This window comes from Centrocercus urophasianus, unplaced genomic scaffold (assembly GCF_019232065.1).
Source record: "Centrocercus urophasianus isolate 14NV4802_14NV808 unplaced genomic scaffold, USGS_Curo_1.0 seq_12, whole genome shotgun sequence".
NCBI lineage: Eukaryota > Metazoa > Chordata > Aves > Galliformes > Phasianidae > Centrocercus > Centrocercus urophasianus.
The window spans coordinates 48,582,061-48,598,190 of record NW_024884364.1 but is presented as its reverse complement, the minus strand read 5'-3'; positions in this window follow the sequence as shown (position 1 = coordinate 48,598,190).

The following is a 16,130-nucleotide window of genomic DNA, read 5'->3' as shown; positions in this document are numbered from 1 at the left end:
AGAGGCTATCAAACTGTGATCATTTTATACAGAGCCAATACTGATTTACTACAGTGGAATAAAGATCAATACAATCAGCTGAGGACTTTTAAATGGTGCTGTCAGGACAAATCTGTTGTGTAAGGCGTTTGTAAAAAGCCTGTGATTGGAAAACATTTTCCTCACTTTGTTCTCCCTTTTGTTTTCCCTGTGCTTAAAATTACCTTGTTTGTGTGGCCCTTTCATCTAGCAAGAGAGAGATGAAATAATTTCTGCAACTTTTTACAGCAGGGAATAGGGCTGAAAGTAAATTTAGTTATAAATCCATCCTTAAGGAGTTTAAGTTTGTCACAGAGAGTTCTTCCTGAAATAGCAGTGAGTCATTCATTCTCTCTTTGGCATATTACAAATTTTGCCTGTTGGAAATCATCAAACACTCGCTCACACACCTTTTGATTTAATGACAGTCCAACCGTAACAGCAGGGCTGCCACCAGCCATTTCCAGCTCCTTGAAATTCAGCAAGCTTTTTCTCTGATCGCTTCCTGTAGCCATTAGTAACATGAGGCACCTGTATAATTACAGTATGCTCAGCACTGTTAGGTAAAGTACCAGCAATAACATCTTTGAGCGCTGACACTGGTATTAGCATGCTTTTTGGCTTTAGAGAATTAACAAGGTCTGTTAGGTGTATCTTAAAATCCATTCAGCTGCATACAAACCCATGTAGCGCTGCAGTTTAGTGGCACTGGCTTTGTTCTGCAATTCAAAATAAATATCCCTGGCCCTAAGATTCTGGTTATTACTTATCTAACAGAGATATTTCCTGTTGCAGGACCTCCAAGTAGAAGTTAAAATAGTAATAACAATGAATGATCTCAATTTTCTTTGAGCAACAGAACATCGTATTTTCAGAATATCAGCAAATTTAAGACCCGCTGAAGAGCAGCTCTTGCTGCAGTCAGTTGAAATTTTTGTACAGATATCATTTGATCAGGATTTTAACAACGTAACTGTTAGCACCACAGTTAAGAAGGAAAGTCTTCCCTAATTCCGTATCTGAGTTTTGGTTTTGTTTCTCATCCAAAATATGAATCAGAGAATACAATTTTCCAGAATTTCTGTAGTCCAGCAGCTTGGTGTATTTCACAGAATCACAGAATGGCCAGGGTTGGAAGGGACCTCAAGGATCACAAATCTCCAACCCCCCAGCCACATGCAGGGCCACCAACCTCCACATTTAATACTAGACCAGGCTGCCCAGGGCCTCATCCAATCTGCCCTTGAACACCTCAAGGGACGGGGCATCCACAACCTCTCTGGGCAGCCTGTTCCAGCACTTCACCACTCTCTCTGTAAAGAATTTCCCCCTGACATCCAACCTAAACCTTCCCTCCCTCAACTTAAAACCATTTGCCCTTGTCCTGCTGTTATCTACCCTTTCAAAGAGTTGATTCCACTCCTCTTTGTAGGCTCCCTTTAGGTACTGAAAGGCTGCAATGAGGTCACCCCACAGACTTCATTTCTCCAGGCTGAACAAGCCCAGCTCCCTCAGCCTGTCTTCGTAGGAGAGGTGCTCCAGTCCCCTGATCGTCTTAGTGGGCCTCTGGACCCTCTCCAACAGCTCTCTGTCTTTTTTGTACTGGGGGCTCCGGACCTGGACGCAGTACTCCAGATGGGGCCTCACAAGAGCAGAGTAGAGGGGGACAATCACCTCCCTGTCCCTGCTGGCCACCCCTCTTCTGATGGAGCCTAGGATACCATTTGCTTTCCGAGCCACAAGAGAACACTGCTGGCTCATGTTAACCTTTTCATCTATCAAGACCCTCAGGTCCTTCTCTGCAGGGCTGCTCTCAAGGACCGCTCCTTCCAGTCTGCATGGATACCTGGGATTCCTCTGGCCGAAGTGCAAAACTCTGCATTTTGCTGTGTTGAATCTCATCAGGTTCACCCATGTCCACCTTTCCAGCCTTTTGAGATCCCTCTGAATGGCATCCCTTCCTTCTACTGCATCAACCACACCACTCAGCTTGGTGTCGTCAGCAAACTTGCTGAGGGTGCACTCAATTCCATCATCAATGTCACTGATAAAGATGTTAAAGAGCACCGGTCCCAAGACAGACCCCTGTGGGACGCCGCTCGTTACCGGCCTCCACCTGGACATTGAGCCATTGATGACCACCCTCTGTCTGCGGCCTTTCAACCAGTTTCTTATCCATCGAGTGGTCCACCCATCAAATCCACATCCCTCCAATTTGGAGATAAAGATGTGGTGGGGGACCATGTCAAAGGCCTTGTTCATGTCCATGTAAATGACATCAGTCGCCTTTCCCTTGTTCATCAGTGCCGTCACTCCATCACAGAAGGCCACCAGATTGGTCAAGCATGACCTTCCCCTGGTAAAGCCATGCTGGCTGTCTTGGATCACACACCCATTCCTCATGTGGTCAAGCGTGTCGTCCAGGAGGATCTGTTCCATGATCTTCCCAGGCACAGAGGTGAGACTCACCAGCCTGTAGTTCCCGGGGTCCTCCTGGCTCTGTTTCTTGTAAATGGGAGTGACGTGACCCTTTCTCCAGTCATCTGGGACCTCACCTGACAGCCACGACTTTTCAAATAAGATGGAGAGCGGCTCGGCAACCACCTCAGCCAGCTCCTTCAGAACCCTGGGATGCATGCCATCCATCCCCATAGACTTGTACACATTCAGTCTCACGAGGCAGTCTTGGATCTGCTCTGTCCTCACAGTGGGGGGGATTTACCACCCCCACCACTATTTATCTTTGGAATGGGAGGGAAGGGAAAAACAAAAAGGAAAAAGGAAGACGAATAAAATGGAAACAAAATGGATTTAGGATATTGTAACAAATTTAAAAATGCTAGGGATGTTTTCTGACAAAATGTTAGCAGTTAGCTAATTGTATAAGCATGTATATAGAGGATGACTCTTGGAATGACAAGGAAGAGCCAGTGCCAGTATCAAGGACAAGATTTCTATATTGAACTTGTTAATCTTTCCCAGCATCATATATGTGATATGTACTATGTTCTCTCCTAATAGAAGAGATGCTTAAAAGACAGATTTTAACTTTGCATACATTCACAGAGATGTTCCCATTTCAGTTATTTCAGTATGGTTCTCTGACTGCATGCAAAGACTTTATTTAACACTGAGACTTGTGTTTACATTGGGAGTGCAAGAAGGAAATGTAGGTCAAAACCAACAAAACTAGCTGAATTTTCTCCTGCTTTGTTTCACCTCCACCTTTTCATGGCATAGATCACAGGAAAATTCTTGGATTCAAACCAGTCTTCATCCATCATCTAGAAAGTGGAGAAGCAGAAGTGTTGTGGGAACATTTAAAGGTCTGTTTTTTTCAAGTTGTACTTGAATTTAACAACAGCTGGGACTTTCTCTGCAGATAAACCAGTGAGAAAATGTATACTGGAGAAATTTTGGATAGATAGTCTGGAAAAACAATTATAGATCACTATAGATCTATTGAATACTGGACATGCTTGTGTTACCGGGTAATGAATTTTTACAATTGGAGAACTTAGAATTTCATTTATAGCAACTTAACTTGCTATTCAAGTAATTCATCTATTTTCTCATAGAAAGGCTAAAAAAACATGAAAAAGAGTATATTCAAAGACTTCCAGTTGTTCCAAACATTTTCTTCTTAATCCAGAATTGGACACCACACAGCTTGTGTGTATTATATGCTCTACAGTAGTCAAATATCTGTCCAAAATAAAAAAAATAAAAAATAAAAAAAAAGCATTTTAAGAAAATATACCTTTCTACTGAAGAAAATTAAGGTTCATATGTCACTGAAGGTTATTAAAGCTGGGCTCAATGCCATTTTTGCATTAATCCTTGGGATTCCAGTAAAAGATTGATTGCTCTTTTCCCAACAATTAAACTCTCCTGCTTTATTACAATCATGCAGAGTGATACAAGTTAGACTAGTAATAAATTGCTTGTATTTTTTCTGAGCATGAGATCAGTTGATTTTGTAGTACTAAGCATTTTCTTTCTTTTCTCTGTCATGTATTTTTGGCTATGGTGAACCATATGGAACTCGTCATGTGTTTGCTGTATAACAAATTAGCTATTAAGGAAAACCACAATGGATAATTTGGAGATAGAAAATGTGGACAAGGCCCACCATTATGTGGCTTTATCTTCTTTTTTTTTTTTTTTTTTCTTTTTTCCTGATCATTGTTCTCAAAGACAAAAAATTAGCAGACAAAGCTATTTCTCTGGAAAACTGAAGTATTTTGCTTTGGATGGAGGATAGAACAAAGCCCCCACCTGTGCAGGAAGCAATTCTGTGTGAATAAATGAATGAAAGCACAGTTTATTTACCTATAAAGAATTACACACCATAACCCTTGAACTCTTTAGCTTTAGATCCACTGTTCTTGTCTTCCTCATCCACAGCTCTTCTCCGTATTTTCTTTGTGTAGTTCATTGGAGTCCTTGCACCATGAAGGTCCCTCTTCTGGGCCAGTTCGCTGGGAGCTTCTTGTGGTCAATGTGTGAGGGAAAGAGGGAGAAGGGATGCTGCAACTCAAGCAGGCATTTTAGTGAATCCTATAACAAGCGTCTAAGACAGGTGGCTGAATTGCCTTCTGAAAACATTTAGCATTTTTTAAAGTAGGGTTTATGTGGTTAAGCCAGCCCATCTTTTAGTCAAGTGAAAATACTTTCCACTTGCAGGAAAAAATAGGGACATTGGAAGCACATCCTGAACTAGTAAAACCTGCACTGGTAATTCATGTGGTCTTCAGATAGGCTGTGTTACAGAGATCTGGTTGTTGAAGAGCATGAAGCTGAGATCAGCTTCAAAGCAGCTGCTTTCCCATACAGGCTTTACCACAAATGCTGTCAAAGAAAGTATGAAAGCTTGGAAATTAATAATTCCTAGATCATATGAAAAGAACTGCTAATAAAATTCTGTTTTATCATTCCTTTAGCTCTTTACTTACAAATAGAATGTGCATAACCAGCTCGGTGGAACATCTAGCATCTAAACTGAGGTTATATCGATTTTTTCATCTGTATTTCTGAAGCGTACATGCTCTTTTGGTGAATCCCATATGCATGGTGACTGTCAACAGATCTGACCAGCAGATCTTTTCTATCTTAGACAAAGGCCATAAAAGTCCAAGAACACTGTGGAGGCAGTCAAAGATCAACTATATGGAAAATTCAACCTTTTTCACAATATTTACTATAATGTCTTAGTATAGTCCTATCTTTTTAGCCTCCATCCCACTACAGGGCAGTTAAGAAGTACCATGGCTTGCCCACATCAGTAGTTGACGAAGTGGCTGCCTACTATTCCGTTCTTCCAAGTGGCTGCCTGCTATTCCAAGGTGCAGCACCTTGGACACACTGAGAAGTGTGGCAGTATGTTGAGGTAACATTGCTATTCATCAGCCTGTTCCCTTGCCACCTTCCTCCTGTTCTATGTTGCTACAGTGTTTTCATATCTGCATATACACTCCAGTGAAGAAATTCCTTCACAGACCAAGCAGTCAGAGACCACGGCTAAGTAGCTAAGCTGCTCTGTCTCATATTTTTCAGAGATGAGAATACTTGAGCTGGGGCAGCATGGGCTGGGGAAAGATTCCTGGAGATAAACTTCTGATCTTCTGCAGGTTGAGGTTGCTGGCTGGGAGACAACAGATGCCTCTGGCTGGAAACTGCTTTCTCAAAGACTGTTTCAGCACCTCATGTCATTGCAAACCTTCCACTCAAGCTCCCTGCATTCAGAATTCCCTTACGAATCTTTCAAGCCTTGCATTAGTAAAGCAGATCATTGTGCAGACTAGTACAGAGATTTGTATTCACACTCTGCTTTGTCTGGTATATTTTTTAATAACTCATTTACATAAAAATGTAAATAGGGATATCAGCTGAATTCCTGTTCTTCTGTATTGCGCAGTTCAGACAGCTCCAAGGCAACCAGAAGGGAATAGAAAGAAAAAGCAAAAAATTAACATTGCTGCAAATGTTAACATAATCTTCTGTGAGTCAAACCATAAACTTTTTCTAGGCTCATGCATATTCCTTTTCTAAAATGGCCGTGTGAAAACTTGCATGTATTTTTTACCTCTTACCTAAAATACTTACAGTGTTGCTCTTTGCATTGACAGTTCACTTCCTTCAACTATTTTTTGACATTAAAAAAAAAAGAGAGAAAGAATTTTGGTAACAGCTCCTCTCCTGTCATCTGGGTGTTATTAGTTTACAAACCCTCAACCTTTGACCTGGTATTTTTGCTGAAGTCTGTGTGAAGAACAAGCTCCCTTTGAAGCTCTCCACATCATGTACCAAGGAATGCAGGATCGCAAGCACTGTGACTGTTTAAAGCCTGGATGAGTTATTGAAGCAGGTTTTACTGGCTCAGGATGGGGGCAGGGTTGTTTCCCCTCATGATCTATCAGGAGGAATTCATCTCATTTAATTTTTTTTTCTCTAGAAAAGTAGTCTATCTATCCTCACTATTTACAGGGCACCCTCAGTAGGCATCTCTGCCTTCGTGATAGGATATGCCTGGGGTGATTATTTCTCTCTATTGAAGACCAGGTGAATAAAGTCTGAGCAGATAAATCTACTGAGAAAAGGTGACCAAAATCTTATTTTTTGTGTTTGCATAAAGTACTAGCAATGCTGTACCCAGACATCCAGAGGTACTGCAGAGGAAGACTGCTGTTCCTAAAGAAAAATTATCTGATCATTTTAGACAGCTTTAGTATAAACCATTACAAATGAATTCTTGCTTTTTGCTTCCTCTTGTTCCAAACAAACAGAGGTCTGAGGGTATCTTATTTCTTATCAACTGTAAGAAGTTAGTTAAATCTTTGTACTCTAAGCAGCATTGCCAGATTTCACAACATCTGATTTAACGATAATTCACACTACCTATTTTAAGAAAAGAGAAAGTAATATTTTATCCATCATGTAGAGAAAAGCTAGAATATCTGTATGTGTGAAGTGTACTTCAGAGTAACAAATGTTAGGAAATGTAATATTGATTATTTTCCAAATCCATGTTTATTCCATTCTATTTTATTTCGTTCTGTTTGTCTTTGTTTTTCTCAGTATATTTACATTAAGACTCATACAGGTGCTAACATAGAAATGTTTCCAAAAAAAGAATACATTAATTAAAACAAAATCAAATGCACAAGTGCATATAAAAGCAGTCATGCATTAAGAGATAAATGAATTCCAGAGGAGATATGGCTGTGCTTGAAAACTTGTAATATTAACAACATTTTCCATGTTGCCTCACTGTATATTCTAAAAATACTACTCTAAGGACCTGTGTTTTCCCACAGATGTGTGTATCAGTAACCAGATTTTTCAGAGGTATGAGTTTAATTCCTGTGAGTTAGTGCAGAGGGGGACAAAAAACCCAACCCTAAATACTGCGTGAAAAAAAATCAGAGCTGTTGTTTGGAATCGTGCTACATTTATAGCCATTTTGCTATGCAGGAAAATTAAGAATTTATACTTGGATTATTTCATTCCTACTATGAAAAAAAAGGCAAAATGCAGCAAAACAATTTCCTTTCTGAAAAGAAAACAAAGCCCATAGCACTGGCCACATATCCCTTCTCATTCAAACAAGAATCCTAGTTTAACGCATTTCAATTTGTTAAGTTAAACAGGGCCTGGGCAGTGGGCACAAGAGCCCCATGTGGCATTCGGAAGAAAACTCTCTAACTCCAGTGTGCTGTTAGAAAGCAGCATTCCTTTATTCCTCACGATACGTATTGGACATCTTGACAAATCAAATTCTTGCTCTCAGAGTTCAAGTTCTACATTTAAATAGTTAAGACATACATATGTAATACATTGGCATAAATATGCATTCTTTTCCAAGAAGTCATTAATATAGGCTAATGTTCTTCTGGGCATGCATGGTAGGAGCCTATAGTGATCTTAGACCACTTACTTTCTCCTAATTTTTCCATCATCAGATCCATCACAGTGACTTTTGGCCAACACTTAGCTGTTTTAACCCAATGTGGCAAATTTCCATTGCTTGTTATGCCATAATATGCAACTTTATATCTTAGTGCACTTTAATCCAAAACAGAATATGCAAAATCTGAGGTAAAAGCCCTTGCACCTGGTGGATGCAAAGATAAAAGTAGTCTATTGTGACTCTAGTGCTCCCATGAAGCTGGAGTGTTGAGAAAAAAAAGGCTGTTCACACATCAAGTCAATCTAAGCTGGAAGGTTTTAGAACTATCACTCATTGATTTCTTTTGTTAAACTAATATATTGGTCCTTAAACTAATATGCTGATCCCTATTGCTAAACCAGCCTTTATCAATGGGACCACCAACATCCTGGAGAAGGACATAGATGTAAAGGCACCACTGGCCCTGCAGTTGCTTTCCCCAGAAAAATCAAGCCTGTGACACCAGGCAGCCCTTCCCTCCTCACAGGTGCATCCTTCATCAGCTATCACCTACAATAAGACATCCAATCTCCTGTGCAGCCTTAATGACAGACCACAATGTATTTTATCCAGGAGTTATCCCAAGATCAGACAGAAATTTACTGTACTGCACAAGACAACTCTGCTAATTCACTGAGGCTGAAATGGAGACAGTACTGTCAAATGTGGTAAAAGAGAGAAAAAATTCTTACAGGGCAGCACACTTAGGAATACTATCAGAAAGGAGGCAGACCAAGTGCAGCTGAACACCTTTAAATTAACAGGAAGCAAGGAATAGCAGCAATGACCCAGAGGTTAAAAAAAAAATAGTCACCTCATAGAATTTATTTGATACTACTGTTTCTTTGATATAAAAAATAAACAAAAACTGAACAAAAAGCTGTGGCCTCTTTTAATTTTTTTTGGTCAAACGTCCAATTGGATGAGTGCAATATCACTGCTTTGTCAGAAAGGGTGAAAATAATAGCTGTATCTTCAAAGATGAAAGGTTTGATGGTGGGTGACTATAATGTACTGATGTTTCTTGCTCTTGGCTCTCTGACACGGTAGGTAAGAAAACTCCCAAGAAGATCAAGAAGAGTTTTTTGTTTGAATGTAATGCTTCTTTTACCCTCTGTTCTCAAAATCTGTGTCTGTTTTGCTTGATTGAGATCTGTTGGCTGGGGCATGCTCCATGTCAGGATTGTCACCATTGCCTCATAATGATGAAAGAGAGGGATGAAAGACTTCTGCGTTTCTTTCAGAAGCAGCTGAAGACCGATGGTGTCTCTATGGCATGAAATGGATAATGTGGATCTGTTGTCTGGAATTGACTCTAGATTTGGGATTCATTCCACTTGATGCTCAGTATCTACTGTAGAAATATTTATACTTGGGTTGTTCACCCGTACCTCTTTTCATAGTCAGAGAATGAGGCACTCAGAGAATTTGCCTCTCAGAGAATGAATAGAAACACATCTTGGGAAGAGAAGTGCCTGTTTCCAGATGAATTTCACCTGTTGAGCCCTTGCTAGATAGTACAGCCAAGCAACCAACTCTGATGTAAACATCCACATCTGGTCAGATAAATCACATCAGCATGCTATGGACCAAAGTCTTGGTCTGGTAAGAAACAAATGTACTGACATGTGCAAAAAGATGAAAGGGTTTAGAAAGTAACTGGAATTTTAGAATAAGCCTGCCTCATTTAGGAATACAAAATTCAGTTACCGAAAACAAGTATTCCTCCCTGGTATAAGGCGCTTTCAGTGTTTTTCTAAATGGATGACTTTTTCCTAAACATTTGACCATTTATGTAAACATATGTTGTGGAAGCCTTTGGAAAGAAATCTTCTATGCTTGAAGTGAAAGTGGATCACACCAAGAATATATTAATCAGTGGCTGTTGTGCTTTTTAATTGTTTATGCAATTTTTCATTTCAGAAGGCAACCTATTGTTCTACAGGTTTGTGTCATTCCTGATCTGTTGCTTAACCACCTTAAATTGTGATTTCCAAATAGTTTTAAGACCTGTGGTCTGAATGCAGTAGACAAATGACTGACGTAACTGATAGGTCAGTGTTGCATGCATTGGATACGGTCTGTGAGCATGGAATATTTGTGCAGAATGCAGTTTTGCTGCTTTGCCTGCCCTTAAACTCTGGGAAACAAATCCTTATGTTCTTGTTCTATCATGCTTTTTTCTGATCAACTTCTGTTCATACCGGAATCTTCTTGCTATGAAAATCCACTGCTTTAGAATGTAGTATTACTTACTAAAAAGTACATGCACCTTACACGTTTGTAGAACAAATTCCAAGAGGACATGCAGATATTCTAATCATGTCAAAATTGTTTTGTTCATGTCTTCCCAATGCATTTTTATAGTATTTCTCTCTTTATAGATGTATATTAAGAAGCAGAGAAAACTCAGTATGGGCCACTTGGAGCATAAATTTTTTTTAATGGCAACATTGAAGAGTTCAAAGTAATGTACAGTGAGGAAAGCATTTAAATGAAACAGACCAGGTGAAAAAGAAATACAGTGCATCATGCACAGAGCATGTGTTTATTGGAGTAGTCCCAGTCCCAGATCAAAGATATTGAAGTAGTGGCTGGAATCCATAAAACATTTTCTGTGCCAGTAAGCACTTCACAGAAACCCCACAGCAGAGTCTAGGACATTCTTTTTTTTGTATCATATTAAAAGAAAAGCAAAAAATATTCCAGACGAGAAGTTGTAAAACCTCTGATCAGGATTTCCTCTGTTCTAAAATACAGTAGAAGACAGTTCTTTCAAATACAAAATCTGATGTGAAAGAAATGGGGAAAGAAGGCTGCAATAAATCCTGTCTGCTAAATGGCAGCCAAGAGGTGCAGCATGACGTTGCCTCAGAACAGAGAGAAATCTCATGTGAGTGCACAGCAGATAAATGGGACAAGTTTGTTTAGTGCAACCTGGAGATCTCATTAGCAGGAAGGAGAAAGGAGCACAACCAAGAACCCAGGCATGCTGGGAAGGTGTCTAGAACAGGGTATAGATGAGCCTGATTGGCTGTGTTGACTTTGTGTGTATGTGTGATTGTCAGAACTTATAAACCTATGAAAAGAAGAGGTCTTGTCTTGTGTAAAACAAGAACTGAGGAAATCTGGTTCTAGGGTTTCCAAGATCAGTTTGTGCTACTGGAATCAAAAGTTATGGAATGGGGAGCAGGCTTCCTTGACAAGGGAAAAAACTGTGGACAAGCATCTCAGATCTTTAGAAATGAATTTGCCTTCTCAACAGAACAAGAGAACTTTCAAATGTAGGACATTCTCTCCATTCACCCATACCTCATCTTGCTCCCTGTTACCTCCACCATGGCCACAGCTTAGTGCAGTGCTATAGAAACTCTTCTTTTGCAGCCATCTTGGAAATTTTACCATATGAGCTTCAGATACTGTCAAACTGAGGGAAGGAAGCATAGCTACTATAGATATGATTTTATCAGTTAACTTTTCCATTTTCTCTGCTCTCCTGTCTTTAATTGCTTGATGAGTCAAAATGTATCAGAGTCAAAATGTCTCTGCCTCAGATTTTTGGCTATTTAAAATCCAAAAATGTCTTATTTTCTCAAAACTCTTTGTGGCACTTGGTGTCTACTGAAAGACAGTGAATAATGTGGCTGAAAAGAATGGGAGTGAAGTCAAGTCTAGAAAATTAGAGCATACCACTAGGGTTAATTAGATTGAATGTATCATTCTGAAATTGCAAATGGCTACTATATGGCATGTTAGATTTTAATTCATCTCACCTAACTTGAGAGATACAGTTCAAGGGACAGTTCATCAAGTTACTTAATATAAGTAGGAAAGCTTTGGGATAAGTAGATAGCCTGGGATAGCTCTTTCAATAGAGAATACAGTGAGCAAAGGGAACAAGGTCAAACACTAAATTTTTAGGCAACTGACTTAGAGGGGAATGTGTCTTCCCTAAATATCCAGCTACATCCATCATGGAGATTTTTCACCAGTTGCTTCCAGCCGTTCTTCGAAACGAAGAAAAATTCTGTATGCTGAACTATGTAGGTCACTCTGAAAGTAATGCCTCCTACTTATTTCCGTGGAAATGGCAACGGTTTCTGGTCAGCAGTATGAATTTGAGCTACATCACCAGTTAAGATTAAGCTCTCCTGCCAATTCCAATTGGTTGATTTCAGCATTTGACCTCATCTATGTTCTCTGCAAAGGCAGTCAGTAATCAGGTGTTTGGTATCACCCATTTCTTACGTCTCCTTACTTACAGCTTTACTTTGGTTTCACTGAGAATTCACATATCTAAACTACTTTGAGCTGTCACTAGGCACCTCTGTATTTATATTCATGACTCTGTTTGTTCACGTTTAATGCCACTTGCACAAGCCTGAGCAGGTGAGAGCTGAGCACACCCACTAAGCAAATGCCTCCACAGAGATATTAGAGATTTGGTGACCTGTTCACTCACTTGAAAAATCCCCTCTTTGAAAGAAGAAATATTGACATTTGGTAAGAAACCTCAAAATGCCCTTTTTTAAAGCTCAGTTATCTAACTTAACTCTTGTGATTTCAACAGTTTGAATATGAAGTGGTAATAGCAAAACCCTGCAGGAAGAAACATTCTCTCATGAAATTCAGAGACAACGAATCTCAGGAAATCTTGCAGGAAGTTTTATCCCTTGAAAATAATTATGCAGACTGTTTCAGCCAAAGAAGAAAAAAATAATCACCATGAAAAACACCCCCCAAAAACCCTATACCTCGTGTGTTTTGGATGTTCATCTATCCCTTCTGACATTCTGACAATTACGTTAAAGAAAAAAAAAAAGTGATACATAATTTAGTTTTGTGTGCTTTTTTTTTATATACTAATATATATAACAACTAAGCTAATAACAACTTTCTTGCTAATAAAATCTTTCTTACTTTGCTGATTTGTTACTCATTGTAAACCTCAGTTTGCTAAGTTAAAGCCTGAAGATGTGCTCTGAGAAAAAGAAATTAATAGGACTTTTTCGCAGTAATTTCATTGAAAGCTATTGTTGACCCCTATTTTATCTATGCCTTCTTTGCTTTTAGGAAAGACAATCATCTTGGCTGAAACAAATTTTATGATCTCATCACTGAAGGTCTTTCTAAATTCAGCCAGCTCTTTTCTATGGATGTTGCACAAAGAACTGATATTCAGAAGCAGTCTTTTTTTCTCCAGCAGCTCAGAATATTTCCAAAGGCCTGTGACTGAGGAATCACACTACATTAGGATCTGAATTTATGTTTCCTCATATGGTGTTTACACAGATCATAAAGTCTGGCTAGAAATTAATGCTTTTAATGCAATAACGCATTCCTTAAGTCTGTGCCTTTCCACTAATAGAAGCACAGCATCTTTGCAAGTATATTCATTTCTCATGACTCTGTGTAGTAAGTGCAGATATCTGCATGTGAGATTACTGAATTGTTTCAGGCTTCCTTTTCAGTCAATGGACAAAATCTCTAGGGTGTCATTCATCTGGCCTGAGATTTTACTAAATGATGAATTGCACTTAGAAGAACATCCTTTTCTCTCTGTTGACTATAAAGTAAGCCTGGTATACATACCTGAGATGTAATCATTTAGTGCAACAGCTTCTATTGTTAAAGGAAAGAAAGACAGAAGAAAGTGTCTGGTTGGAATAATGCCTTGTAATATAAAGACCAGTAGTGGTACTTCAGACCTCATCGCTAACACTCATCATTAATGTATGGTCTTATATAAAGATCATTTATATGATCTTATAATCAGAATTACTAGTAATTCTGCTGATTCCTTCCTTTCAGTTTGTTTATCGGGTCACTTGTTACAGCTTATTTATAGCTCTTCCCCCTTTCCTCACAATTGTTGGCCCAATTGTCCCAAACTAGTAGGACCCTATTCAAGACCTATTTTGACCTCTCATTAGGATTACAGCTGGGCTCCAGTTTATCAGCAACAGTCTGAAACAATTTTAATCAGTGTTGATCCCTAAAGCCGGGCAAGCAACCCTATTAAAATTAATGAGATGGCAACCTTGTAAGAGGCAAGAATGACTGATGGGGGAAGCTACCTGATGGCACCAGACTCTCTTGACAAATCAGATGCACTCAGATGTCTTGTCAGCTTTGCACTCTCTTTATTTTCCCATGTAAGCCACCAGAAATAGAAACTTCTGTTTCATTCTGCCTAGCACTCACTCTCTCAGGTGAAAAACTGCCCAGAGCAATCCAGTCCTATTACACTCAAAGGATCATATAGGAATTATGCAGCTATGCTGTGGCTATGTAATTTTGACAATTTGAAGAAATGATTTGTAGGGAGGTGGGATAAAACACTACAATAGAAAGCGGAAGTTTCCCTAAAAGGCTATTATTCCACAAGAAATGATCACAGAATTGTTAAGTCATAAGGGATCTTTAAAGATCATCTAGTCCAACTCCCCTGCTGCAGGAAACAGGGACATCTACAGCTAAGTCAGGTTGCTTAGTGTATGTTCACACACAGGCCTGATTTACGACCCTCTCTCATGTCTTCCCCCCTCATGAGGTATCACAGACAAGAGAGACAATTTTCAACTGAGGACGCTAAAGACTAGAGTCCCTTAACTTTTGGAGTATTTTGGTTTCATTCTCCTGAAACTTGTTGAAAACAGTTTACATACTGTTGGGGACTGATCCCTAGCCCTCCATTTTTAAGATACCAGCAACTATTGTACATTGGAGGTTCATGCTTCTTGGCTGATGATAAGTGCTGCTGATTGGAGAATTCCTCTGGTTAGCATCAGGGATAAAGCTGGTGGTCTCTGGTTTTCTTCAGTTCTAATCCTCTAGCTGGTCAGGAAAGCTACTTCAGAAAGCAGTGGTGAAGAACATATGCACTGGGAATAGAGATCTCTGTATTTTGCAGCTTTCAAATACCCAAGAAAACAAACAGATATGGTGTGGGGGACTCCTGGAAGTGTATAATTTCTTGCAAAATTGTCAAAGCTTCATGCAAGGGAACTGACTCCTTAGTACACTCATGGAGTGGAAAAGCAGCTCACAGCAAAAGCATCTTGCATTTCTTATCAAACACTCCAAGGTTATCGCAAACAGCCTCACACACTTGTGCTTCAGGACTCCATTAAGCGAGATTCCTTTCCCAACAACACACCCTGCCTACACGTTTCTCTCAGCAGCTTTCTATTTGACCTTCTGGGTAATTGCACATGACCTATAATTGCAGAGCTCTTTTTTTCCTCTGTTTTAATTCAGTGAACAAAGTGTTGGTCTTAGGTTTTTGAGACTTGCGATCTTATTTTCAGGGGCTGGCATTGATTTTTAAATCCTCTGTGGACTGGATTACCTTTACATACGTTTTGTACATAGGGAGCCTAAAAAGGGGGTGGAAAACTGAAAAAAGCCAGCATCCATGAGATTGTTTTCAGTTTTCAAATAGGTTATAGAGAACTGGTAATTTTTAAAATTGTTTTAAAAAGAAACTTTCCTAGATACTATCTCAGGTTTTTATACCACTCCTACAGGTGGTAAAGACAATCACCCAGGGGCTCTGATGGATCCAGTCACCATGCAGTTTTCTATACAACCATAACAGAGGCAGCAGCACCACCACCAAAGAAATAATATCCTTTGGTATTTCAGACTGAATATTCATGAAGGCTCAACAGGATCTCCCATTAGAAATTCTGCGGCTCCATTTGTTAATGATCCATGGAAAGAGCTGGAGCAACCAAGCTCAAATTTGATTAGAGAAAGAAAGACAGGATGATAAGTTACTCCTGAGCACAACAGCCTGGGAAATTCTTTGCAAGCAGCCAGGAAAGAAGCAGAGTCATGTTCAGGCAATTGGGAAAGATAACAGAAGAGCTTAAGATGGGGGAAACAGGCAATACTCTGCAACATCTAATAACAGCTGTTTCCTTTACCTGAAGATATCAGGACTGTGTTGTGTGGGGCCAAAACAAGGAAGGAGAAGGGAAAAGGTAACTAAAGCCATCTTGTTTTATACAACTTCCGTCTTCCTTCCTTTTATCCCAAAAGTGAGGTCCTGAATTTTGCTCCCCTCAGACCATGAGAGCAATCTCCCCGTGACACGTGTTCTCTATTTAAAAATAAGCAAGGAAACAAAAACAGGGAAAAATACTCTGAACACTGGAGA